Source organism: Nicotiana sylvestris, chromosome 4, assembly GCF_000393655.2.
Source record: "Nicotiana sylvestris chromosome 4, ASM39365v2, whole genome shotgun sequence".
In the NCBI taxonomy this organism is placed as follows: domain Eukaryota; kingdom Viridiplantae; phylum Streptophyta; class Magnoliopsida; order Solanales; family Solanaceae; genus Nicotiana; species Nicotiana sylvestris.
Window position 1 is genome coordinate 66,288,189 of NC_091060.1, and position 26,090 is coordinate 66,314,278.

Below are 26,090 nucleotides of genomic sequence, written 5' to 3' on the forward strand. Positions count from 1 at the left end.
ATGCTCGATGTGATGATAGGTTTCCCCCTAACCTTCTTTTATTTCCAATAACCGGGATGGTTTGACTGGTGTAAATGGGGTTACTCCCATCTTCGTGAATGATCACCTCCTGATGGTTTTATTTGAATTTCATTGCTTGATGTAGTGTGGAAGCCACGATCCCGGAGGTATGTATCCATGGTCGGCCTAACAGAAGATTGTATGAGGCTGATATGTTGAGCACCTGAAATTCAACATCGAACAAGTTGGCCCCATCTGTAGAAAAAGATTAATTTCCCCAATCTTGGCCCTTTGGGACCCATCAAAAGCTTACACGTTCATGCTCCCTGCCCATAATTCATGGAAACCTTTGCCCAGTCTTTTCAGAGTATCCAACGGACAAATATTGAGGCTTGATTTGGGGGGGGGGTCATTTTAATTGTCATTTTAATTTTAATACTGCGATGTATACCTGCTGGTACATATATTCATTGTTTTAATATTTGTAAGAATTATTGTTTTTCTGTGTTGATAAGTCTCAATATTATCTCTATAAAATTCAATTTCTTTTTCTATAGTTAATAAAGCTTTATTACGTAATCTATTATATTTAATTATGTCTTTGCAGGTTTTAATATTGTGTTTAACACAATCTATTTTTCTATTTATGTTACTGAGGTTTTTAAGAAGTTTCCATTTCTGGGTGTTATAGAATCTTATGTAATGAAAAGTGTTATGTTTCATTTATAAACAGATTTTATTAACTTGATATGTGATCATTAATCTGAATATAAATCTAATTCATATAGATCTAATATATCTATTTCTTGTGATACAATTAGTTCTGTAAATGCTTGTTCCATTACATATATTATTTCAAAAGTAACTAAAATATCATAAATTTTTCTTTTAACATCGTTATTAAGTCTGTTAAAGATATATAATATAAGTATTTTGTAGTCAATATTTTCTTCTAATAAATACGTGTGGTTGTTCATTCAGATTTACTATTTATCCTTATCATGTGTTTACTAAACATATTCCCTCTAACCTCTTTGTTTATCATAGAGTTTATCATATTTTAATAAGTTATACTGAACAATCTTTTCTGGTCACTACCATGTTTTTCATGCTTCAATCATTTACCCTAACAGCGCCTCAACTCTGTGTACTCCCCTAAACGGCTTCCTTGCCTACTGGTTTCCACTTTAGGATGGCATAGTCTGGGCTTAACTACTCTCAGCATTATTAGACAGGCAAACTTTCTCAAGATGTTCTTTATAACAGTACTATAACATGATAAACAATTATGATATTCAAGAGATTATAAGGAATATAAGAGTTTAGTTAAACATGATTATGAATAAACTTACCTGGTTTTGTAACTCGTTTGAATGCTCCATAGCTTTCAGAAGTTTGTATATAATCAGATATTTTATTGAGAGAAGATAAGAGAGAGAAGGTGAATATGAGGATGTCCTTTCTTCCTCTGATTTACATTCTATATATAGAAAATTAAAACGACTCCTACTGTTCACAAATGACTCTTACTATTCATGAACGACCTTTACTGTTCATGATTATGACTCTTACTATTTACTTTACGACTTTTTTACATGACTCTTACTATTCATGAACGACCTTTACTGTTCATGATTATGACTCTTACTTTACGACTTTTTTACATGACTCGACCCTTTACATTATTTGTTTTCAATAGCTGTTTCCTTCATTTGTCTTCTTGCTGATACCTTCATTCTAGTTGGACTTCTGGTACATAGTTATCATCTCCGTTTCACTTTGAACATATGTGGTCTGGATATTTGTGTCCCACTAGTTTGCAGTATCTTGTCAATAACTCGTTTGAAATAAATTCTTTTTTCAATGCTCTGGTAGTTGGTTGCATTTCTGGCTTTAATAATGATAAAATCCATTTCTGGACTTCATCCATATCTCCTTGTCGTAGTTCTTTTGAGTTGGCATATATCATTAACTGGTCTCTGGAATAATAGCTCCAGATAGCATTTCCTTGTAGATAATTGTTAGCTAGTTCTTGAATAATAGTTGCTATACCAATTATTCTTTAGTTGGCATAGAAACTTGGTATCTCCATTTTCTGTATCTCCGGTTGTTTCTCTATTTCTTCCGGTATTATCATATCTCGTGTTAGTCCTATCTTTATCACATGTATAATGGGTTTTATTTCATCATATAGTATTTCAGCTGGTGCTGTATAGAATTTGATGAAGAATAGGTTGCCTTTTGTAATTCTTTTGAAGGTGACAAATGCTTTGTATAGCTTTGGAATTCCAATTATTTCTTCTCCGTCGTGGGTATATATGGTGCTGAGTAGTCCGTAGTTGTAACATGTCTTTACTAGGTTGGCTTTTGTTTGGTTGGGCTATTAGCCTATTATATCCCTGTAGTTTTTGGGTTATATAATCTTGTGTTGGATTTGTAGTAGTAGTTGATCTGGGGTTTATGTTTAGAAATGTCTGAATTTTATATATATTCTCAATATATGTTTGAGTAATATGGTTATATACCTTTTTGTTGTGGTGTAGGCTATTAGCATAGGTTGTAGTTTGTGGGGTTATAACTATTGCTTTTTGGCTTTTTTGATGTAAATGACTTATCAAATACGTTGTTTAAATTTACATTGGTATGTAGCTTCTTATTCATCTGTTTGTTTGTGCCTGCTGCTGTAGGTAAACAAACTTCGTCATGAGTTTTTTGGAGTTTCCCAACGTCTCCTTCTAATTCTGGAATTTTTAAGTCTTCCGATCGACTTAGCTCCGCATTTTTATAGTCATGCTGCTGACTTTCTAGCTGTTGTAATCTTTTGCCCATACTATCCATCTGTAATGATAGGGTAGTAAGGATTGCAAATATATCTTTCGATTCTTGATTCTCATCGGTTTGAGTACTTTTGTCTTGATAAGTAATCTGCAATAACATTCTTGTCAGTTCGTATTACTTCAATTGTAAATGTAAAATTTTGTATATTCAATACAAGTCTTCTTATTTCCTTTGTAGTTACCGAATCTTGTACTTTCCGTGTTATCCACCATTTTACTTGTGTATTATCTGTTCTTACAATAAACTTGTTATAAACAATATATGGCTCAAATGCTAACAAACATTTATATAATCCAAATAGTTCTTTCCTATTTATCTCCCATTTAATTTGTGGTTCCGTGTATGATCCTGAATAATATCTACAATGGTGTTCAATATTTTCATTATCATATTTATATTTTAGAACTCCTCCATAGCTGTGATCACTAGAATCAGTTTCTACAATATATGTGAACTTTTTCTTTTCATCTGGAAAATATAGTTTTGGTAATTTTTTACACATATTTTTTATCTTCTGTATATGTATTTTATCTTTTTCGTCAAAATGATATTCTATATCCTTTTTTAATTTTTTCTGTAATGGTTTTAAGTTTTCTGCTAATTTAGGAATATATTCTCTTACTTGGTTAACCAATCCTAAAAATGATTGTAACTTCTTTTTTGTATCAAGTGTTTCATTTAAGTTAATTATTTTTTGTACTATATGGGTTTGCATTTTTATTCCGTTTTTGTCTATTTGTATACCTAAAAATTCTATTTGATTTTTCATTACTTCTGCTTTCTTTTTACTTAAACTTATTCCTGATATTTCTACAATGTGTATGAATTTTTCTAGTAGTTTTATATGTTCGTTCTCTGTTCTAGAATATAACAGTATATCATCTATATATATTATACAATTTTCTAATTGGTTAAAGTAGTTATCCATAAAATTTTGATATCTACCTGGTGCATTTTTATATCCAAATGGTAATACATTCCATTCATAAAATCCTTGTGGTACTGTGAATGCTGTTAACTTCTTAGATTCGTCTTCTAGTTTTAAATGGTAAAATCCTGATTTACAATCAAACTTACTGAAATAGTTATATCCTTGTATTTGTCTGATTTTTAGTATTTTATTTGGTATCGGATAATTATATGTTTTTGTTTTTGCATTTAAATTTCTATAATCTATAACCATACGGCTTTTTCCTCGTTTTTGTTCACTATGCTTATTTACTATAAATGCCGGGCTAGTATGTTTACTATTACTTTCTTGTATGTACTTATTGTCTAATAATTCCTTTATATGCATTTTAAATTCTGTTAAATCATTAAAGTTGTATTTTAAAGGTTTTTGTGTTACTATGCTATTTTCATCTATTAGTTCAATCTTTATTTTTGTTTTATGTTTTTCCCATCCTTGGAGTGGATTATCATTATATAGTAATTCTAATTTATCTTGCAGTAGTTTTATTTTATTTATTGAGAAAATGATTATCTCTATATTATGGTTGCTTTGTATTACATTTTCTAATTTTTGGGTAATCTTTTCACTTCCTTTAATCCAGGGTGTTGTTTTTCTTACTTTATTATTTACTCTTTTTGCTCCTAATTTTTGTTTACACGGGGTAGTAAACCACCAATGTGTTTTTGTTATTATATGTGGGTATAATTTATCTAAAAATGGCATTCCTAATAATATATCTTTATTTGTGAATTCATAACTATATATTTCTTCTATAGTTAATATTTTATCTCATATTTGTATCTTTATATTTCTTGCTTTGTATGTTATCATACTTCCCTCATTATTGAATCCTGTTACTACTATGGGTTTTTTTAGCTTTTCCCATTTACTTTCTGGTAAACAATTATGTCTACACATGTTAGCTTCTGCTCCTGTATCCATCATAGGTGTATAGTATCTATTATAATATCCTTCTACTATTATCTTGGCAAGTATGTATATCTTTGGCATTATATCAAAGTTCTTTTTATTATTATTTTCTTATTTTCATAACTTATCGTTAATTGTCTATCTTCTAATTTATATGGTTTGACTTTTTCTAACCATTTTATTCCTAGTGTAATATTTTTATCGCCTTGATATATTTTAAAATTTATTAATATTGGTATTCCTCCAATAATTAATTCATTTTCAGTTGTTTCTTCGTTTTTTCTTAACGCTTTTGGTAGTTCTGAATTTTGCTGTTCTATTGTCACTATCTCTTATTCTGGTATTAATTCTCTTATAACAAAATTCTCTTCCTGCCCTGTATTTATTAATATTAAATATTTTCTTTGGTCCATTATTCCTGTTATATAATAATGGTGTGGGTTTATTTCTTCTATTTTTTGTTCTATTAATTTTTGTGGAGTTATATAATTTATTCTTCTTGATGTACTTCTTGATGTACTTATTCTTGATGACGTTTCTGGCATTTCATTATTTGTTCGTTTTGACGTGCTTAATCTTTCTTTTACTATTTCTAAATCTTCATCCATGTCCATTTCCGTATAACTGTAATCATTGTTGTCTATAACTGATACTATTCTTTCGAATGGATTTTCTATTTTTATTTTATTTATTTTATTTTTAGCTGTTATCTTATGTTTTGTTGTTAAGACATATAGATTTTTACATCTTGCTGTGAATATTTTACTTCCTGGTGCTAATTCTATTCCAGACATTTTCCAGTATAGCACTAATGATTTATCTATATTTTTATCATCTATTGCTACTGAATAGTTGGCACTTACTATAAATTTAAATTTTTGGTATATTAAGTTACCTCTTACGGCACTTATTATACTCTTTTCTATAGGTTGTACAATTCTATCATCTGCCAAGTATATTTCTATAGGGGTATCTATTCCTTCCCTAAAACATGCTTTTATTAGGATCTCCGTTCCTCCTAAGTGTACATATTTTATTGGATTTTTTGCTTTTATATCTTGTATTTCTTTATTTAGTAGTTTTTTTATTTAAAATTGGTATTTGTGCTTTACCTTTGATGTATTTACAATCTATTATATGTTCTCTTTGGCTTACTACATAGTATTCTTCTTTCTGTCTTTTAAACCAATTCTTTATTGTTGGTACTTCTAATATTTTGTCTATGCTTAGATCCAATTCTTTTCCTTTTATTTGTTCAAATATATTAGCGTCAAATATTATTTTTTGTTCTGAAGATTGTTCATCTTGGTGTTCTTCTTGTTGTATAATTTGTATATCCTTTTCAGTCATTACTTTGTTCGTCTGATTCTTCTATATTATTGTCTATTTCTTTTTCATTTTCGGGGAACTCGTTTTCTGATATCTCATATATGCCGTCTTCACTGCTTAATTCATAATCTACATATTCTATTTGTGTATATTTATCATTATCTATCATTATTTCGGTAATTTGTTTTTTCTTTGGGTTTTTTGGTAATCTACAATCTTTGGCTAAGTGTCCTAGCTTTCCACAATTATAGCAAGTACATTCTGTTAGTTTTTTCTTTTTCCTATATGGTTTTTTATGTTTATAATTTTTTACATAATATCTTCCTCTTGGTTTCCTATATTTATATTTTGAATATTTTGATTTAAATTTCTTTCTCTTTCCTTCTTTTTTGTAATATTTATCTGTGCAGCCAAATTGGGGTGCTATTCTACTTTTGCAGCATGCCAAATTTTTTACTAATATTTTATCCATTTTGATATTTTCTTTATACTTTTCGCATAATTCTATAAACCAGTTTTGTAGAAATTTTATTCGAGCTCCTAGAGTATCTGCTAGTTCTGCTTCATTCCAATTTTTTATTATTTTTGAGCTAAACGGTTCTGGTAATTTTGTAAAATATAATTTTCTTATTTCCTTACTTTCATCTGGACTATATGTTCCTTTATAATAATAGTCTCTAAATGCACAAGTATATTCGTCTATATAACACATATTACATATTGCTAATTTTGTCATCAAATTTCTATTTGTAGTTTTTTCTTTATTTTGTTCTTCTACTTCTGTTGTCATACTACTAAACTCATTTCTTATTGCTATTTCATATTTATTCAATATATCTGTCACTGTTGTTGCTGTTGTTCCATCAAGTTTTTTATTACTTCTTAATTTATCTAGGCTTTCACTTGATAAATTTTGTAACCATAGTTTTACCGTTCCTATAAGTGTTCTTTCTATATATCCTGGTGTTTCAGCTATTGCAATTTTATTATCTATTAGTTGTTTGGAGATGTACCCTATCCATAATTGGATTGTTTTATTTATGTCTGCTACACAATCTAGATCTAAAAAATTACATTGTTCAGTTATCTATCTTGGTGTCCATTTCCTATTTAGCCTTTTATCCCATAATGTTTTATTTCTATCATATGAATCATAACTTACTCTGTAATAGGTTGAGTTTAGTTGTCTTGGATTTTTTACTCCTGATGTGTTTGGTTTATCTTCAATCATATCTCCTGTATTTATTTCTGGATTTGTTTTCATCTTTTCCGTTTTTTCTATTAGTTCTGTGTATGTTTCACTTGTTTCTGAATAGTCTTCTCCTAGATTTGTGTCGTTATCACTTTGGTCATTTATTTCGTTCATGCTTATTTTTGGAGGATTATCCTGTATTTCTTCTAACTGTAATTTGAACTTTTCTATCTCATTTGTCAGTTTTAGCTCGTGTTCTTCTTCTTTACATTTTTCTTTTTCTTTTAGTTTATTAGCGTATAACTGTTTTAGCATTTCTAATTCTTTTTCTAATTCTGTTATCTTAGTGTTTTTTACTTCTTCTATCTATTGTATTTTTTCTTTAGCTTGCTGTTGTATTTCTTTTATTTCTCTTTTTCTGTCTATTTCTTCGTTTTCTTTTGTTATTCTAACCATTGCGGTTAAACTATCTTCTAGTTTTACAGTTTCTTTTTCTAACATTAAGTTCAGGTTATTTCCTATTTTCTTGTATCTTCTTCCTAAGTTGGAAAATATTATTGTTATTTTTAATCCTTCTGGATTTTCATATGTTTTCGCTTCTAGTGCGAACTCTTCTTTATTCATCTTTTCTTTTTAAGATAGCAAATATATTTATATTCTGTTTTAGATATTATATCGATTAATCCAGATAGCCTAGCTTTGTTTGTTTTTGTAATACTTAGGTATTCATATTCTAGGTATAGTTTTTTCAGTTTCTTGCTTATTTCCTTGATTTTTAATTATTTTAATCTGTGTATTTTCTGTAATTGTCTCACTGTTTATGGGTATTTTTTGCAGATTTGTACTATTAATGTCAGTATTCCTTTCCATGGTTTTGTTTCTTAAAGTATATGTTTATGTGTCATAGCTCTGATACCAATTTTTTTTTTTGGGGGGGGGGAGTCATTTTAATTTTAATACTGCGATGTATATCTGCGATGTATATCTGATACCAATTTGGGGGGGGGGTCATTTTAATTGTCATTTTAATTTTAATACTGCGATGTATACCTGCTAATACATTATTCATTATTTTAGATATTATATCGATTAATCCAGATAGCCTAGCTTTGTTTGTTTTTGTAATACTTAGGTATTCATATTATAGGTATAGTTTTTTCAGTTTCTTCCTTATTTTCCTTGATTTTTTAATTATTTTAATCTGTGTATTTTCTGTAATTGTCTCACTGTTTATGGGTATTTTTTGCAGATTTGTACTATTAATGTCAGTGTTCCTTTCCATGGTTTTGTTTCTTAAAGTATATGTTTATTTGTCATAGCTCTGATACCAATTTTTTTTTGGGGGGGGGGGGGGTCATTTTAATCTAAAACAGAATATAAATATATTTGCTATCTTAAAAAGAAAAGATGAATAAAGAAGAGTTCGCACTAAAAGCGAAAACATATGAAAATCCAGAAGGATTAAAAATAACAATAATATTTTCCAACTTAGGAAGAAGATACAAGAAAATAGGAAATAACATGAACTTAATGTTAGAAAAAGAAACTGTAAAACTAGAAGATAGTTTAACCGCAGTGGTTAGAATAACAAAAGAAAACGAAGAAATTGACAGAAAAAGAGAAATAGAAGAAATACAACAGCAAGCTAAAGAAAAAATACAACAGATAGAAGAAGTAAAAAACACTAAGATAACAGAATTAGAAAAAGAATTAGAAATGCTAAAACAGCTATACGCTAATAAACTAAAAGAAAAAGAAAAACGTAAAGAAGAAGAACAAGAGCTAAAACTGACAAATGAGATAGAAAAGTTCAAATTACAGTTAGAAGAAATACAGGATAATCCACCAAAAATAAGCATGAACGAAATAAATGACCAAAGTGATAACGACACAAATCTAGGAGAAGACTATTCAGAAACAAGTGAAACACACACAGAACTAATAGAAAAAACGGAAAAGATGAAAACAAATCCAGAAATAAATACAGGAGATATGATTGAAGATAAACCAAACACATCAGGAGTAAAAAATCCAAGACAACTAAACTCAACCTATTACAGAGTAAGTTATGATTCATATGATAGAAATAAAACATTATGGGATAAAAGGCTAAATAGGAAATGGACACCAAGATAGATAACTGAACAATGTAATTTTTTAGATCTAGATTGTGTAGCAGACATAAATAAAACAATCCAATTATGGATAGGGTACATCTCCAAACAACTAATAGATAATAAAATTGCAATAGCTGAAACACCAGGATATATAGAAAGAACACTTATAGGAACGGTAAAACTATGGTTACAAAATTTATCAAGTGAAAGCCTAGATAAATTAAGAAGTAATAAAAAACTTGATGGAACAACAGCAACAACAGTGACAGATATATTGAATAAATATGAAATAGCAATAAGAAATGAGTTTAGTAGTATGACAACAGAAGTAGAAGAACAAAATAAAGAAAAAACTACAAATAGAAATTTGATGACAAAATTAGCAATATGTAATATGTGTTATATAGACGAATATACTTGTGCATTTAGAGACTATTATTATAAAGGAACATATAGTCCAGATGAAAGTAAGGAAATAAGAAAATTATATTTTACAAAATTACCAGAACCGTTTAGCTCAAAAATAATAAAAAATTGGAATGAAGCAGAACTAGCAGATACTCTAGGAGCTCGAATAAAATTTCTACAAAACTGGTTTATAGAATTATGCGAAAAGTATAAAGAAAATATCAAAATGGATAAAATATTAGTAAAAAATTTGGCATGCTGCAAAAGTAGAATATCACCCCAATTTGGCTGTACAGATAAATATTACAAAAAAGAAGGAAAGAGAAAGAAATTTAAATCAAAATATTCAAAATATAAATATAGGAAAACAAGAAGAAGATATTATGTAAAAAATTATAAACATAAAAAACCATATAGGAAAAAGAAAAAACTAACAGAATGTACTTGCTATAATTGTGGAAAGCTAGGACACTTAGCCAAAGATTGTAAATTACCAAAAAACCCAAAGAAGAAACAAATTACCGAAATATTGATAGATAATGATAAATATACACAAGTAGAATATGTAGATTATGAATTAAGCAGTGAAGACAGCATATATGAGATATCAGAAAACGAGTTCTCTGAAAATGAAATAAACAAGGATATAGAAGAGTCAGATGAAGAAAATTATGACTGAAAAAGATATACAAATTATACAACAAGAAGAACACCAAGATGAACAATCTTCAGAACAAAAAATAATATTTGACGCTAATATATTTGAACAAATAAAAGGAAAAGAATTGGATCTAAGCATAGACAAAATATTAGAAGTACCAACAATAAAGAATTGGTTTAAAAGACAGAAAGAAGAATACTATGTAGTAAGCCAAAGAGAACATATAATAGATTGTAAATACATCAAAGGTAAAGCACAAATACCAATTTTAAATAAAAAACTACTAAATAAAGAAATACAAGATATAAAAGCAAAAAATCCAATAAAATATGTACACTTAGGAGGAACGGAGATCCTAATAAAAGCATGTTTTAGGGAAGGAATAGATACCCCTATAGAAATATACTTGGCAGATGATAGAATTGTACAACCTATAGAAAAGAGTATAATAAGTGCCGTAAGAGGTAACTTAATATACCAAAAATTTAAATTTATAGTAAGTGCCAACTATTCAGTAGCAATAGATGATAAAAATATAGATAAATCATTAGTGCTATACTGGAAAATGTCTGGAATAGAATTAGCACCAGGAAGTAAAATATTCACAGCAAGATGTAAAAATCTATATGTCTTAACAACAAAACATAAGATAACAGCTAAAAATAAAATAAATAAAATAAAAATAGAAAATCCATTCGAAAGAATAGTATCAGTTATAGACAACAATGATTACAGTTATACGGAAATGGACATGGAAGAAGATTTAGAAATAGTAAAAGAAAGATTAAGCACGTCAAAACGAACAAATAATGAAATGCCAGAAACTTCATCAAGAATAAGTACATCAAGAAATACATAAAGAAGAATAAATTATATAACTCCACAAAAATTAATAGAACAAAAATAGAAGAAATAAACCCACACCATTATTATATAACAGGAATAATGGACCAAAGAAAATATTTAATATTAATAAATACAGGGCAGGAAGAGAATTATGTTATAAGAGAATTAATACCAGAACAAGAGATAGTGACAATAGAACAGCAAAATTCAGAACTACCAAAAGCGTTAAGAAAAAACGAAGAAACAACTGAAAAAGAATTAATTATTGGAGGAATACCAATATTAATAAATTTTAAAATATATCAAGGCGATAAAAACATTACACTAGGAATAAAATGGTTAGAAAAAGTCAAACCATATAAATTAGAAGATAGACAATTAACGATAAGTTATGAAAATAAGAAAATAATAATAAAAAGAACTTTGATATAATGCCAAAGATATACATACTTGCCAAGATAATAGTAGAAGGATATTATAATAGATACTATACACCTATGATGGATACAGGAGCAGAAGCTAACATGTGTAGACATAATTGTTTACCAGAAAGTAAATGGGAAAAGCTAAAAAACCCCATAGTAGTAACAAGATTCAATAATGAGGGAAGTATGATAACATACAAAGCAAGAAATATAAAGATACAAATATGAGATAAAATATTAACCATAGAAGAAATATATAGTTATGAATTCACAAATAAAGATATATTATTAGGAATGCCATTTTTAGATAAATTATACCCACATATAATAACAAAAACACATTGGTGGTTTACTACCCCGTGTAAACAAAAATTAGGAGCAAAAAGAGTAAATAATAAAGTAAGAAAAACAACACCCTGGATTAAAGGAAGTGAAAAGATTACCCAAAAATTAGAAAATGTAATACAAAGCAATCATAATATAGAGATAATCATATTCTCAATAAATAAAATAAAACTACTGCAAGATAAATTAGAATTACCATATAATAATAATCCACTCCAAGGATGGGAAAAACATAAAACAAAAATAAAGATTGAACTAATAGATGAAAATAGCATAGTAACACAAAAACCTTTAAAATACAACTTTAATGATTTAACAGAATTTAAAATGCATATAAAGGAATTATTAGACAATAAGTACATACAAGAAAGTAATAGTAAACATACTAGCCCGGCATTTATAGTAAATAAGCATAGTGAACAAAAACGAGGAAAAAGCCGTATGGTTATAGATTATAGAAATTTAAATGCAAAAACAAAAACATATAATTATCCGATACCAAATAAAATACTAAAAATCAGACAAATACAAGGATATAACTATTTCAGTAAGTTTGATTGTAAATCAGGATTTTACCATTTAAAACTAGAAGACGAATCTAAGAAGTTAACAGCATTCACAGTACCACAAGGATTTTATGAATGGAATGTATTACCATTTGGATATAAAAATGCACCAGGTAGATATCAACATTTTATGGATAACTACTTTAACCAATTAGAAAATTGTATAATATATATAGATGATATACTGTTATATTTCTAGAACAGAGAACGAACATATAAAACTACTAGAAAAATTCATACACATTGTAGAAATATCAGGAATAAGTTTAAGTAAAAAGAAAGCAGAAGTAATGAAAAATCAAATAGAATTTTTAGGTATACAAATAGACAAAAACGGAATAAAAATGCAAACCCATATAGTACAAAAAATAATTAACTTAAATGAAACACTTGATACAAAAAAGAAGTTACAATCATTTTTAGGATTGGTTAACCAAGTAAGAGAATATATTCCTAAATTAGCAGAAAACTTAAAACCATTACAGAAAAAATTAAAAAAGGATATAGAATATCATTTTGACGAAAAAGATAAAATACATATACAGAAGATAAAAAATATGTGTAAAAAATTACCAAAACTATATTTCCCAGATGAAAAGAAAAAGTTCACATATATTGTAGAAACTGATTCTAGTGATCACAACTATGGAGGAGTTCTAAAATATAAATATGATAATGAAAATATTGAACACCATTGTAGATATTATTCAGGATCATACACGGAACCACAAATTAAATGGGAGATAAATAGGAAAGAACTATTTGGATTATATAAATGTTTGTTAGCATTTGAGCCATATATTGTTTATAACAAGTTTATTGTAAGAACAGATAATACACAAGTAAAATGGTGGATAACACGAAAAGTACAAGATTCAGTAACTACAAAGGAAATAAGAAGACTTGTATTGAATATACAAAATTTTACATTTACAATTGAAGTAATACGAATTGACAAGAATATTATTGCAGATTACTTATCAAGACAAAAGTACTGAAACTGATGAGAATCAAGAATCGAAAGATATATTTGCAATCCTTACTACCCTATCATTACAGATGGATAGTATGGGCAAAAGATTACAACAGCTAGAAAGTCAGCAACATGACTATAAAAATGCGGAGCTAAGTCGATCGGAAGACTTAAAAATTCCAGAATTAGAAGGAGACGTTAGGAAACTCCAAAAAACTCATGACGAAGTTTGTTTACCTACAGCTGCAGGCACAAGCAAACAGGTGAATAAGAAGCTACATACCAATGTAAATTTAAACAACGTATTTGATAAGCCATTTACATCAAAAAAGCCAAAAGAAGCAATAGCTATAACCCCATAAACTAAAACCTATGCTAATAGCCTACACCACAACAAAAAGGTATATAACCATATTACTCAAACATATATTGAGAATATATATAAAATTCAGACATTTCTAAACCTAAACCCCATATCAACTACTACTACAAATCCAACACAAGATTATATAACCCAAAAACTACAGGGATATAATAGGCTAATAGCCCAACCAAAAACAAAAGCCAACCTAGTAAAGACATGTTACAACTACGGACTACTCAGCACCGTATATACCCACGACGGAGAAGAAATAATTGGAATACCAGAGCTATACAAAGCATTTGTCACCTTCAAAAGAATTACAAAAGGCAACCTATTCTTCATCAAATTCTATACAGCACCAGCTGAAATACTATATGATGAAATAAAACCCATTATACAGGTGATAAAGATAGGACTAACACGAGATATGATAATACCGGAAGAAATAGAGAAACAACCGGAGATACAGAAAATGGAGATACCAAGTTTCTATGCCAACAAAAGAATAATTGGTATAGCAACTATTATTCAAGAACTAGCTAACAATTATCTACAAGGAAATGCTATCTGGAGCTATTATTCCAGAGACCAGTTAATGATATATGCCAACTCAAAAGAACTACGACAAGGAGATATAGATGAAGTCCAGAAATGGATTTTATCATTATTAAAGCCAGAAATGCAACCAACTACCAGAGCATTGAAAAAAGAATTTATTGCAAAAGAGTTATTGACAAGATACTGCAAACTAGTGGGACACAAATATCCAGACCACATATGTTCAAAGTGCAATGGAGATGATAACTATGTACCAGAAGTCCAACTAGAATGAAGGTATCAGGAAGAAGACAAATGAAGGAAACAACTATTGAAAACAAATAATGTAAAGGGTCGAGTCATGTAAAAAAGTCGTAAAGTAAGAGTCATAATCATGAATAGTAAAGGTCGTTCATGAATAGTAAGAGTCATGTAAAAAAGTCGTAAAGTAAATAGTAAGAGTCATAATCATGAACAGTAAAGGTCGTTCATGAATAGTAAGAGTCATTTGTGAACAGTAGGAGTCGTTTTAATTTTCTATATATAGAATGTAAATCAGAGGAAGAAAGGACATCCTCATACTCACCTTCTCTCTCTGATATTCTCTCAATAAAATATCTGATTATATACAAACTTCTGAAAGCTATGGAGCATTCAAACGAGTTACAAAACCAGGTAAGTTTATTCATAATCATGTTTAACTAAACTCTTATATTCCTTATAATCTCTTGAATATCATAATTGTTTATCATGTTATAGTACTGTTATAAAGAACATCTTGAGAAAGTTTGCCTGTCTAATAATGCTGAGAGTAGTTAAGCCCAGACTATGCCATCCTAAAGTGGAAACCAGTAGGCAAGGAAGCCGTTTAGGGGAGTACACAGAGTTGAGGCGCTGTTAGGGTAAATGATTGAAGCATGAAAAACATGGTAGTGACCAGAAAAGATTGTTCAGTATAACTTATTAAAATATGATAAACTCTATGATAAACAAAGAAGTTAGAGGGAATATGTTTAGTAAACACATGATAAGGATAAATAGTAAATTTGAATGAACAACCATACGTATTTATTAGAAGAAAATATTGACTACAAAATACTTATATTATATATCTTTAACAGACTTAATAATGATGTTAAAAGAAAAATTTATGATATTTTAGTTACTTTTGAAATAATATATGTAATGGAACAAGCATTTACAGAACTAATTGTATCACAAGAAATAGATATATTAGATCTATATGAATTAGATTTATATTCAGATTAATGATCACATATCAAGTTAATAAAATCTGTTTATAAATGAAACATAACACTTTTCATTACATAAGATTCTATAACACCCAGAAATGGAAACTTCTTAAAAACCTCAGTAACATAAATAGAAAAATAGATTGTGTTAAACACAATATTAAAACATGCAAAGACATAATTAAATATAATAGATTACGTAATAAAGCTTTATTAACTATAGAAAAAGAAATTGAATTTTATAGAGATAATCTTGAGACTTATCAACACAGAAAAACAATAATTCTTACAAATATTAAAACAATGAATATATGTATCAACAGGTATACATCGCATTATTAAAATTAAAATGACAATTAAAATGACCCCCCCCCCCAAATTGGTATCAGAGCTATGACAAATAAACATATACTTTAAGAAACAAAACCATGGAAAGGAACACTGACATTAAGGCAACGCTTTATTTGTGGCCTGTAATGCCTTAAAATTTGTTACCATCCCGCTTTTGATTCCTTCCTCAATTCTTTCCCCAAGTTTGATGATGTTAGAGAATTTATGGTTTTCAATGACCATCAATCTTTCATAATACTGCGGATCTTGTGCTTTGACGAAGAACTTGTTCATCTGTTCCTCTTCCAAAGATGGTCTGACCTTGGCCGCTTCCGACCTCCAACGAGTAGCATACTCGCGGAAGGTTTCAGTGGGTTTCTTCTTAAGATTCTGGATGTAGAAAATGTCTGGTGCATTCTCTATATTGAACCTGAACCGGTCCATGAAATCTGACGCCATACTCACCCAATTGGACCATTTATTAGGATCTTGGCTGATGTACTAGGACAAAGCATCTCCAATAAGACTCCTCATAAAGAGTTTCATCCGGATCTTTTTGTCTTTCCCGACCCCGACAAGCTTGTCACAATAGGTCCTTAGATGTACCCTGGGATCACCTGTATGGTCAAACATCTCGAACTTGGGAGGTTTGTATCCCCCTGGCAGTTCTACATCGGGCTGTATGCATAGGTCTTCATAGTTCAAACCCTCTATCCATTTGCCGCCGTCGACACCTGAACTTGACTGGTCAACTTCTTGAGTTCTTCAGCCATGTTTTTAATGAGCAAGTCCTTCTCGGTGGATTATGGTATATAGGATATTGGTTGGATAGAGTGAGGTATGGTTTCCACGTATATGGGGTTGTTCTGGTGAGTGCCAAGTGCCTGGGTGTAATGGTGGTCATTGGTAGAGTTTTGAGGGTCAGGAATGGGTTGTGGTGTATTTTGGGGAGTATGATAAGTGGCGGTTAGTGGGTAATGAATCGGTTGATGGTGATGTTGTGACGGAGTTGGTATTGGTAAGGGATTGAGATTTTGGGGTGGGGTTGTGTATTGATGCGGTGTAGGAGGGTTTTTGCGGATGTTGGTTTGGTGTATTTTGAGGAGGTGCTGGGTTCTTTGTGTTTTGTTGGTTGATGTCGGAGATATTCAGGGTGAGTGATAAGTTTGCCAAGTTGCAAACATGCTCAAGATCTCCCTATAGCTCCAATATCCTTTGTTCCAATCTCAAGACTAGATCATTTGGTGTCGGAGTACTCCGACCATCTGAAGCTTCTACGTTCTCAGCATTATCCTTTCGAATACCACTTAAGTCATCCATTTTTGCCTTTCCTTTGGCTTTTGTATTGCTTGGAGGAGGAGGACGTGGATGGCCTCTAGATCTGGTGTGATATGATGATGATGCCAGTATGAGCAAACCAATCTTAGGGGATGAGAATAATAAATAAAGAAAAACAAAAAGGTAAACAAGTCAGTAAGGATTCTAAAATATTTGCAATATTTAAACACATATTACGAGAATGTAAATTCGTGTCCTAATTTGAGAACCTCGTTGTGCCTGAGGTAGGCCTAGCAACAAATAAATTCAGAGAAATTTAGAGCCAATAATTGCCTCATTTCATTAAAGTAAAAGTAAACGAACCAAAGCGAAACTAAATAAGATAATGTCACTATTGTATCTTGGCCTTATTACATTTGAAAGGAAAACGAATAAATCTAATCTAATTAGTCCCAGACGGACGCTCTCCAGACTGGATGCTCTTGTTGATCAACTCTCCCAACTCGCGCAGGTTCAGCAGCAAGAATGCCCTTGCAAGATGCCCTCTTTTGTTTCCTTTAACGTTCTGGCAGTCAGTGACCCTTTTTCTCATCTTCCCTTCACACTCCATTAAACTGTACTCCAGGTATTCTAGGCTCTCGCTTGATTTAACAACTCTTTCATTTCACTCGTTAATCATCTCCATATCAGCCTTGTGCAGTGCCATATGCTTGGCTTCAGACTCTCGAACTCGTTTCCGCAACTTGTTATACTTTACCTCAGCTTCAGCAACCTCGTCTATTACCCTGTTTCCTTGCCCAGCCTTTGGCTCAACGATCCCCGTTATATTGTCTCCAACCACGAAGGGTAAAGGTATAAGTGGCCCGCGTGATATCGATCTGTCTCAATAGTATCCTTCTCCACAATAATCTTTAAGGTCCACATGTGTTGGGCTTCATTCTTATACGGGATGACGTCACCTTGGAAATTGGTTCTGAAGTGACACATTTTAGCGAGCCGTGGTATGATTTGTCTCCTGCCTCCTTGTCTCACAACACTGAGAGGAGCGTAAGGGTATATGCCCCTCAACCCAATCAACACTAAGTGTGGAAAATCCCTAGATGTGATGATGAATTCATCGGTAGGGAACCACTCAAACATCCACTGGACTTGATCCTTAGTCAAATTTTTGAAAAGTTGTACCCATCCTGCAGCGTCCTCTGGCTGAGTAAACATGTCCGGAATATAGTTCATTCTTTTGGGATGATAGAAGGCTATGTGATCTTTCCATGGCATTCACGGAAATTATTGATGGTATTGTCCCTTTTGGAGATGTTCCCACAGCCAGACCTATAGCAGCAAGTTGCAACCCTCGAAGAACCTGAACCCCTTCTGACATCGCTCCAAAGCCCGATACCTGTCTGCAATGATCATAGGGATGATAGAGTATGTCTCCCCCTCTATCCCGTCCATCAGAGTTTTGGTCACCATGGCCAGCCTAGTATGGATACTATCCCCCTGGATTGGGAATACCAGCATGCCCAAGAAATATATGATAAACACGAAGACCTTACGATGAATCCAACCTAAAGATGTGATTGATAACTTATCGTCAAAAATATGGTAGGAACTGTTGTGACCGTATCTTTCATAAAGGAACTCAAAAGGTATGTAGGAGTCCTTTAGGCATTTCAAGTTGTCATTCTTCTTCAGCCCCACCATTTTCAGAAATCCCCTAGCAGTGCGGTTTTCAGGTGCTAACAGATTAGGGCTATCCTAAGGCAACCCAGCAAATCCTCCTATATCTTATATAAGAGGTGTCATTTCTATGTTCCCAAAATGGAACACATCCCTTTCCTTGTCCCAAAACATAGTTGCAGCCTCAATCAACATTTTGTTGAGCTGAAGGTCCATCAAAGAAGGCAAGTTTCCTAAGACTCGTTTCACATCGTTTTGGTCACATGAAGGAAGATCCCTCCACAAATATAGCAAGAGTGAGGGTATGCTAACCATACCGAATCTGGGGACCTCATACCTCATTTTCTGTAAAACAAAGAGAGTTAGGCCCTTTTCACTTCCAGATTTGTCTATTTATACAGTAATGATTAGCATATTGACACTTATTTCTCCAAATTAATGCACATAATTGTGGTTATGTCCGTTGGGATTATGGAAAACCAGATGGACTTTTGGAAAAGGCTTGTCTTAAAGGGCTATTATGTGGACAACATATTAACCCGGCTAGGTTTGACCATGATGAATGTACAATTTGATCAGAGTAAGGTTGCTATAGAGGTCTAGACTGGGACCCTCAAGTGGACAACTTGAGGGGGAAAGGCACGGAACTGTCGAACGCACCGCTGATCGACCAGTTTTACCGCAAATACGCCTTTCCGAATTTAAAGTGTGATATATAGGAAGGGCGCAAACACTCATCAAGCGTTGCTATAGGATTAATTACGCACGAGTGGAATATGATGTTGAGCATGATTTATATAGCAATAAAGAGCATGTTGTCAAGTATTTGCACGTAAGAAAATGATAAATGCAGTATTTAAATAATTGAAAGACAGTTACAGAAAAGAAAACAAAGAGACAAGTCAGTTTCAGGAATAAAAGAATCATAAATGCTTGAAAATAGACAGTTAGATTCAAATAAGGGGAAAGGGTATGTGGGATAGAGCATGCTTGGACTAATTCACAAAAGATAAGTTCGTTATGGTAAGAGCCTAAAAATATCCCCACCAGAGTCGCCATGCTGTCACGCCCCATTTTTTCCCTTTTTGACGGGGATGTCTGGGTTTCGACATTCATGGGGGGAAATAACTCATTTCGTTTTTGGAATTGAGTATTTGAAGAGTCGCCACCTTATGGATTATGGTGCGTTAGGGCACCTAGAGTAATTAACTCATGGACTAGTTTGCATTACCAGAGATTTAGGGTAAGGGCTTTAAATAACCTTGAGGGGAAGGTGTTAGGCACCCCTCGCGGTCAACAATGGTGGGTACCGACCGAACTTAAACTATGTGAATTAGTTATTTTAACAAATAAACAATTTTAACACGTACTTGCAAGTAAAGGCATGTTTTGACATTCTAAGAACATTTATGATTCAAGTAATGAAACAAGGGAAAAGGCTTGAACAAGTTGCACATATATAAAGAAAAGTAAATTTATTTAAACAACGGGAGTTGAGAAAGAGGGGTCCTAGGTTGGTTAGCCTACAGGATCATACCCACACAATGTCCGGTAATCACTTCTCAATAAAGGGCTACACGTGATATTAGCGCGTAGTCATCATATCCTTACTACCCAATTTCCTCCCCTTGGTCATAGCCTAAAGCGTTCTAGCAACCTTGAGAGATATCCTATACGTGCACTACCCGCCCCTTCCTTGTGGCCCTGGAGGTATTTAGGACCTCTAATTTAGGTAGTTCTAGACCATCGTAAGGTATTTAAAGGAAAAAAGTATAAGTGTCAATCAAAACAATTAGGACTGCATTAAAGAGGGAACAATTAAAGGCTCACATTTTTACCTTCGCAAACAGAACAACTAAGTGCATGTCTCAGATAACAGTTTTAGGGATTTAAGAGAAAAACCTTAGAACATGATATCTAGGTGAGCAGAGAGTATCCAGTATTGAATTAGGACCAAATTGTCAAAGAACTGAGTCCTACTTGCCTGCTGATTGTTTTAAACATGTTGAATGTGAGCAGTCTCAAATAACAAGGCACAATTTTATAGTTTACAAGATTTTAGTCTCCCAACAGGCTTGCCTAGATGCGTAATAGTTATATTCTAGGAGCATGATGTCTATTATTGATTAAGAATGCAACGAAACAGCAAACAATTTTTTTAACAACAGTTTAGACCCTATAGGCATGTTCTCTAGTAATATTAATTAAGGCAGCGTTGGAAACTTATTAAAGGAGCGGACAAATTAGTTAATTAAACCCATTCAAAATAAACATGAATTAAACTGATTTTCTAACCAAACTGGTTTTAAGTTCTAATCAAACATCATGTGAAGCAAGCAGAATTCATTTGATCAAATTGAAAGCCCTATAGGCATGATTTCTATTAAAGCTGATTTTATCTCCTATAGGCATGGTACCTAATTATTAAAAGCTGATTTAGATCCTATAGGCATGACTTCTAATTGTGTGGAAGTAAAGCAAATAGAATTTATTTAAACCAAAGAAGATCCTATAGGCATGTTATCTAACAAACATATTTGAATCAACATGGACCCTATAGGCATGGTATCTACCCAACTTTACCCACATCATATAACTACCCTCCCTTTTTACTAGTCACCCCACTGTTTGTTTACAATAATTATTACAGACCAATGAATTGAATAGAAATACAAAAATAGAACAAGAATTAATCTATAGGGAGCCTGAGGTAGGCCCAAATGATTTCCAAGCCTCCAGTAGTCTCAAATGCAAAAGTTCCATAGCCAATTTTATGTCTAGGTGTGTCAGAGTTTCCTAAGGACCTCAACGATCTTGGGCAGTGCTCACACCTAGACCTTTCTCAAATAACAACTGATTATTATGCAGTGTGAAAATACCAGCCCTGATATGCCAGAGTTCAAAGAGATCTCAAGGGTCTCTAAGCAGTACACATACCAGAGGGGTAGGACCTAGTATTCTAGGAGTAGGTGAAAGTCCATAATGGTTTGAAAGAGTTTAATAGAAAGGTATTAGGACAAAAAAGAACTTGTGAAAATGATTAGTGATAAAACAGTTTGAGGAAAGTGTAAAGAAACAATTTTGCAATCAGAACATAAGTCATAGAACAAACAATTTTAGGGAGTAATTTGGCAAGCAGCCTTCACACAAGGGAAGATGGATTAGGAACATAGAGAGTACACCTTAATGGAGCACACAAACAATAAGATACATAGAGTTTTGTGGGGGGTCAATAGAACTAGTAGGTAGAATGCAGGTCATGCAGCAAAGATCACAACAGAAACATGTTGAAGTCATTCTAGGGAGAGTAATTTGCTTAGCAAGAGTGAGGCAGAATAGGCAAAGACTTAGATGGGCATGCTAGGCAAGTATTAACAGGTGAAGGCATGCTAATTACACAAAGGCAGAGTCTAGGCATGCTAGATAAATAGTAGTCAGCCAAACATGCTTAGTTTCATATGTAGACATGTTAAACAAGATAACAAACAAGCAAGTAAAGTGGAAACATACTAATTACAAATTTGAATAGGTAGTATTAGGCATGCTGGGTAAGCAGTAAACAGGGGCAAGAATGGACTCAGGCCATATGGACTAAAATAGTAAGTAAACATATAGGTTTTGATTCTTAAAATTAATCAGAAGCATACCTAGTTAAATAATGAAAAACACAAGATGTGAGAAATGTATTGTGCAATTTTCAGCCTTGGCTTGCAGCCTTCTAGAACAACGGAGATCACAAGCAGCAATAAGAGCAGAGAGAGCCTTTTTAGAGTGTAAAAGTGGTAGTTCTGAACTATTGTTCGTGTTCAGAAGTTAAAATAAGAGGGAGTTATATAGTAATCAAGAGTTAAACAAAATAATGTAAGGGACCAATTATGTAGTAATTAGGGCAATTCATAGAATCAGTCACACACGTAAAATCAGTGAGTCTTCCCCTTAATCAAGGGATAATCAATCAACGGTAAAAGCATGATAGATATTTAAGGAAGGGAATCAAGTAAGGCTTGGGTATAGAGTAGGTAATTAGGGGTGAATGAACATGAGTTCAATTAAGGAAATAATTGGCAAGAATCAACAAATAATGAATAAGGCAAGAGAAAACTAATTAAGGCAAAAAGTTCAATCAAATCGAGTAGAGAAGTAAGAATCAAATATTTTGTTAAGGAAAAGAGTTTAATCAAACCAAAAATAAGAACTTCAGAATAGTCCAGGGTTTAAGAGAAAATCACGTAAAGAGTCAGCAAATATTGCAGAAAATCCAAATAGGCAAGGAATGAATAGTCAGGGCTCAACACATAGTTTTTTAATGAAGCAAATTGGTAAATCAAAATTCAAAACAACCCTGATTTAAGGAGAAAAATATTGGTTTACCATGAATAGTCAGAATGAACATAGACATATAGAGTCAGTAGACAAGTTGAACCAAGAAACTCAGTAGAGGCATATTAGGATACGAAAATCACAAGACATCTAATTGGCTAAAGAAAAATCACAGAACCAAAGCAAGGACAAAGTCAGTACACAAGTAGCTCTGAAACCAAACAAAAAATGCCGAAACAATTGAGGCTTTTAGTATAAACGAGTTAAGGTTAGAGAAAACCTAACGAAATGGGTTAAACATATAGGAAACAAAATATTAAACACTTAAAATTATCAAATGTTTTAGTCCAAACCATATGAAATAGGTCCAAACCATCTCAGATCTGTACAAATCTAAGAAGTTCAGAAGGAAGAAATTAGAGTTTCAAAAAGAACAACACAGAGGTGAAGAAACAAGTTTAGAAACCCATATATATAGAAAGATCTTACTCAGAATCAAACCGGAATGGCATGGAACATGAGAGAAAGGGCCATAGATACAAGCGAGCTGACCCTGGTCCCTCAAGGACCTTATAGATGGCAATACCAACGTAAGAGACGCCATTAGAGGCCTGATAATGGTGGGGAAATACCATGAAAGACAGCAGATGATTAGCGATATGGGTAAATTAGGGTTAGGGCTTGAGATCTTTTGGAGAGGAAAAGGGATTCAGGGCGGCGGTTGGTGAGAAATGACCGGGTTTTAGGGGGGTCGTTTGGTTAAAAAAGGAAAGGGTTAATTGTGGTTGTTGATCTCTATGATCAACGACCGAGATTGAATGAGATTGGGGCCGAGTCAGGCATTAAGTTTTGGGCTGAGTAGGTTTAGGTTAAAAATTGGGTTGGGTATTGGGTCAAATTTGAGAAAAAATAGGGCCAAATTTTAAATAGCTAATTTTAATAACTAAATAATTTATAAAAATAAATAAATGAATACCAAAAAATATCTTTGTATACTAAAATTATTTAACATTTTAAAAATATAAAAGACCATTTATGCATAAATAATGTAATTATACATTAGTATTGGCTATTATTGCAAAGATGTGTTTAGCCTAAAAATGTAATTGTAATTTCAAAAAATGCACTAAAAATATTTAAACACTATGTTGGCATAAAAATTGAATTTAGATGGCTAAATCATCACAAAGTAATTTGAAGGATAATTATTGAATATTTCTATAATAAAAGAGTAGAAATAAATTGATTTTGAGCTTTTAAAACTATGGAAAAATTATAAAAAAAACTTATTCATGGTTATAACTACATATGTACTATTTTTAAAGTATATATACGTGTTTAAAATATGTAAGAAAAAATTGCGTATCGACAAGCGTTAGTATACCCAATAAGAACAAAATTGTCTCCTGAAGGATAAAAGAGGATCAGCTCATGTGTTCCTTTGAGATATCTCAGTATTCTCTTGGCAGCCTCTAGATGATATTCCTTTGGATTGGATTGAAACATTACACAGAGACCCACGCTAAAAACAATGTTTGGCCTACTTGTAGTAAGATACAATAATGACCCTATGATCCCTCTATACATGGTTTGGTTTACAGGGGAACCAAGTTCATCCATGTCTAGAAGAGTAGCTGTTGCAATGGGCGTGTCGATAACTTTTGAGCCTACCATATCAAACCTTTTCAGTAGCTCCTTGATGTACTTTTGCTGACTTATCAATGTTCCCTTCTTAGATTGCTTCACTTGAAGTCCTAGGATGAAATTCAGTTCTCCCATCATACTCATCTTAAATTCACCCCCCATGAATTTAGCAAATTCTTCGTAGAGAGAGTCAGCTGTGGCTCCAAAGATGATATCATCAACACCTAAACAATGAGTAGGTTCCTCCCTCGTTTCTTTAGGAAAAGAGTGTTGTCAATATTCCCTTTTGCAAAGCTATTTTCCAGAAGGAATTTTGACAATCTTTCATACCAAGACCTGGGAGCTTATTTTAACCTGTAGAATGCGTTATCTAGTTTAAACACATGATCAGGGTGTTCGTGACACTCAAAAATAGGAGGCTACTTGACATAGACTTCTTCTTTTAGATAGCCATTTAGAAATGCACATTTGACATCCATTTGGAATGGAGTGAACTCTATATGAGATGCAAAGGTAATCAGAATTCTAATGGCTTCCATTCGAGCTACATGAGCGAATGTTTCATCATAATCAATCCCTTATTTCTGATTATAGCCTTGAAACAAAAGTTATGCCTTGTTTCTTATTGTATTTCCAAACTCATCAAGCTTGTTTCTGAATACCCACCTGGTTCCTACAATGGTTCGATTAGCAGGTCGAGGAACCAGGTGCCATACCTTGTTCCTTTTAAATTGATGCAGCTCCTCTTGCATGGTTGTGATCTAGTTTGTATCTTTTAGCGCTTCCTTTATATTTTTGGGCTCTATTTAGGAAAGAAAAGCTGAGAAGGCAAGTGAGTTCTTTCAAGATGAGTGATTATGTTGTCAAGAGGATTTGAACTTTTAAACCTTCAATTTGGTGCCTGAGTCTCATTAGTAGAGGAACCAGGCACATCTAACTGGGATTCTTGAGCGTTTCTTACTTCACAGAGTGGGGTTCCTTGGACTGCATCAACAACTCTGTTTTCAGCTTCAGTTGTTGTAATCGGGGGACTAGGTTCCTCTCAAATTGATGGAGATGTATTTGCATCTTCTTCACTGTATTCCATGACATGGCTCATTATATC

At 32.2% G+C, this 26,090-nt stretch overlaps 3 pseudogenes; 2 read left to right on the plus strand and 1 right to left on the minus strand.

Annotated features, from left to right (window-relative positions):
* Positions 1 to 6,062: 6,062 nt before the first annotated feature.
* Positions 6,063 to 7,865, minus strand: LOC138889090 (uncharacterized; annotated as a pseudogene).
* A 783-nt stretch (positions 7,866 to 8,648) lies between these two features.
* On the plus strand, positions 8,649 to 10,445 carry LOC138889097 (golgin IMH1-like; annotated as a pseudogene).
* A 727-nt stretch (positions 10,446 to 11,172) lies between these two features.
* On the plus strand, positions 11,173 to 14,778 carry LOC138889639 (uncharacterized; annotated as a pseudogene).
* The last annotated feature ends 11,312 nt before the right edge of the window (positions 14,779 to 26,090 follow it).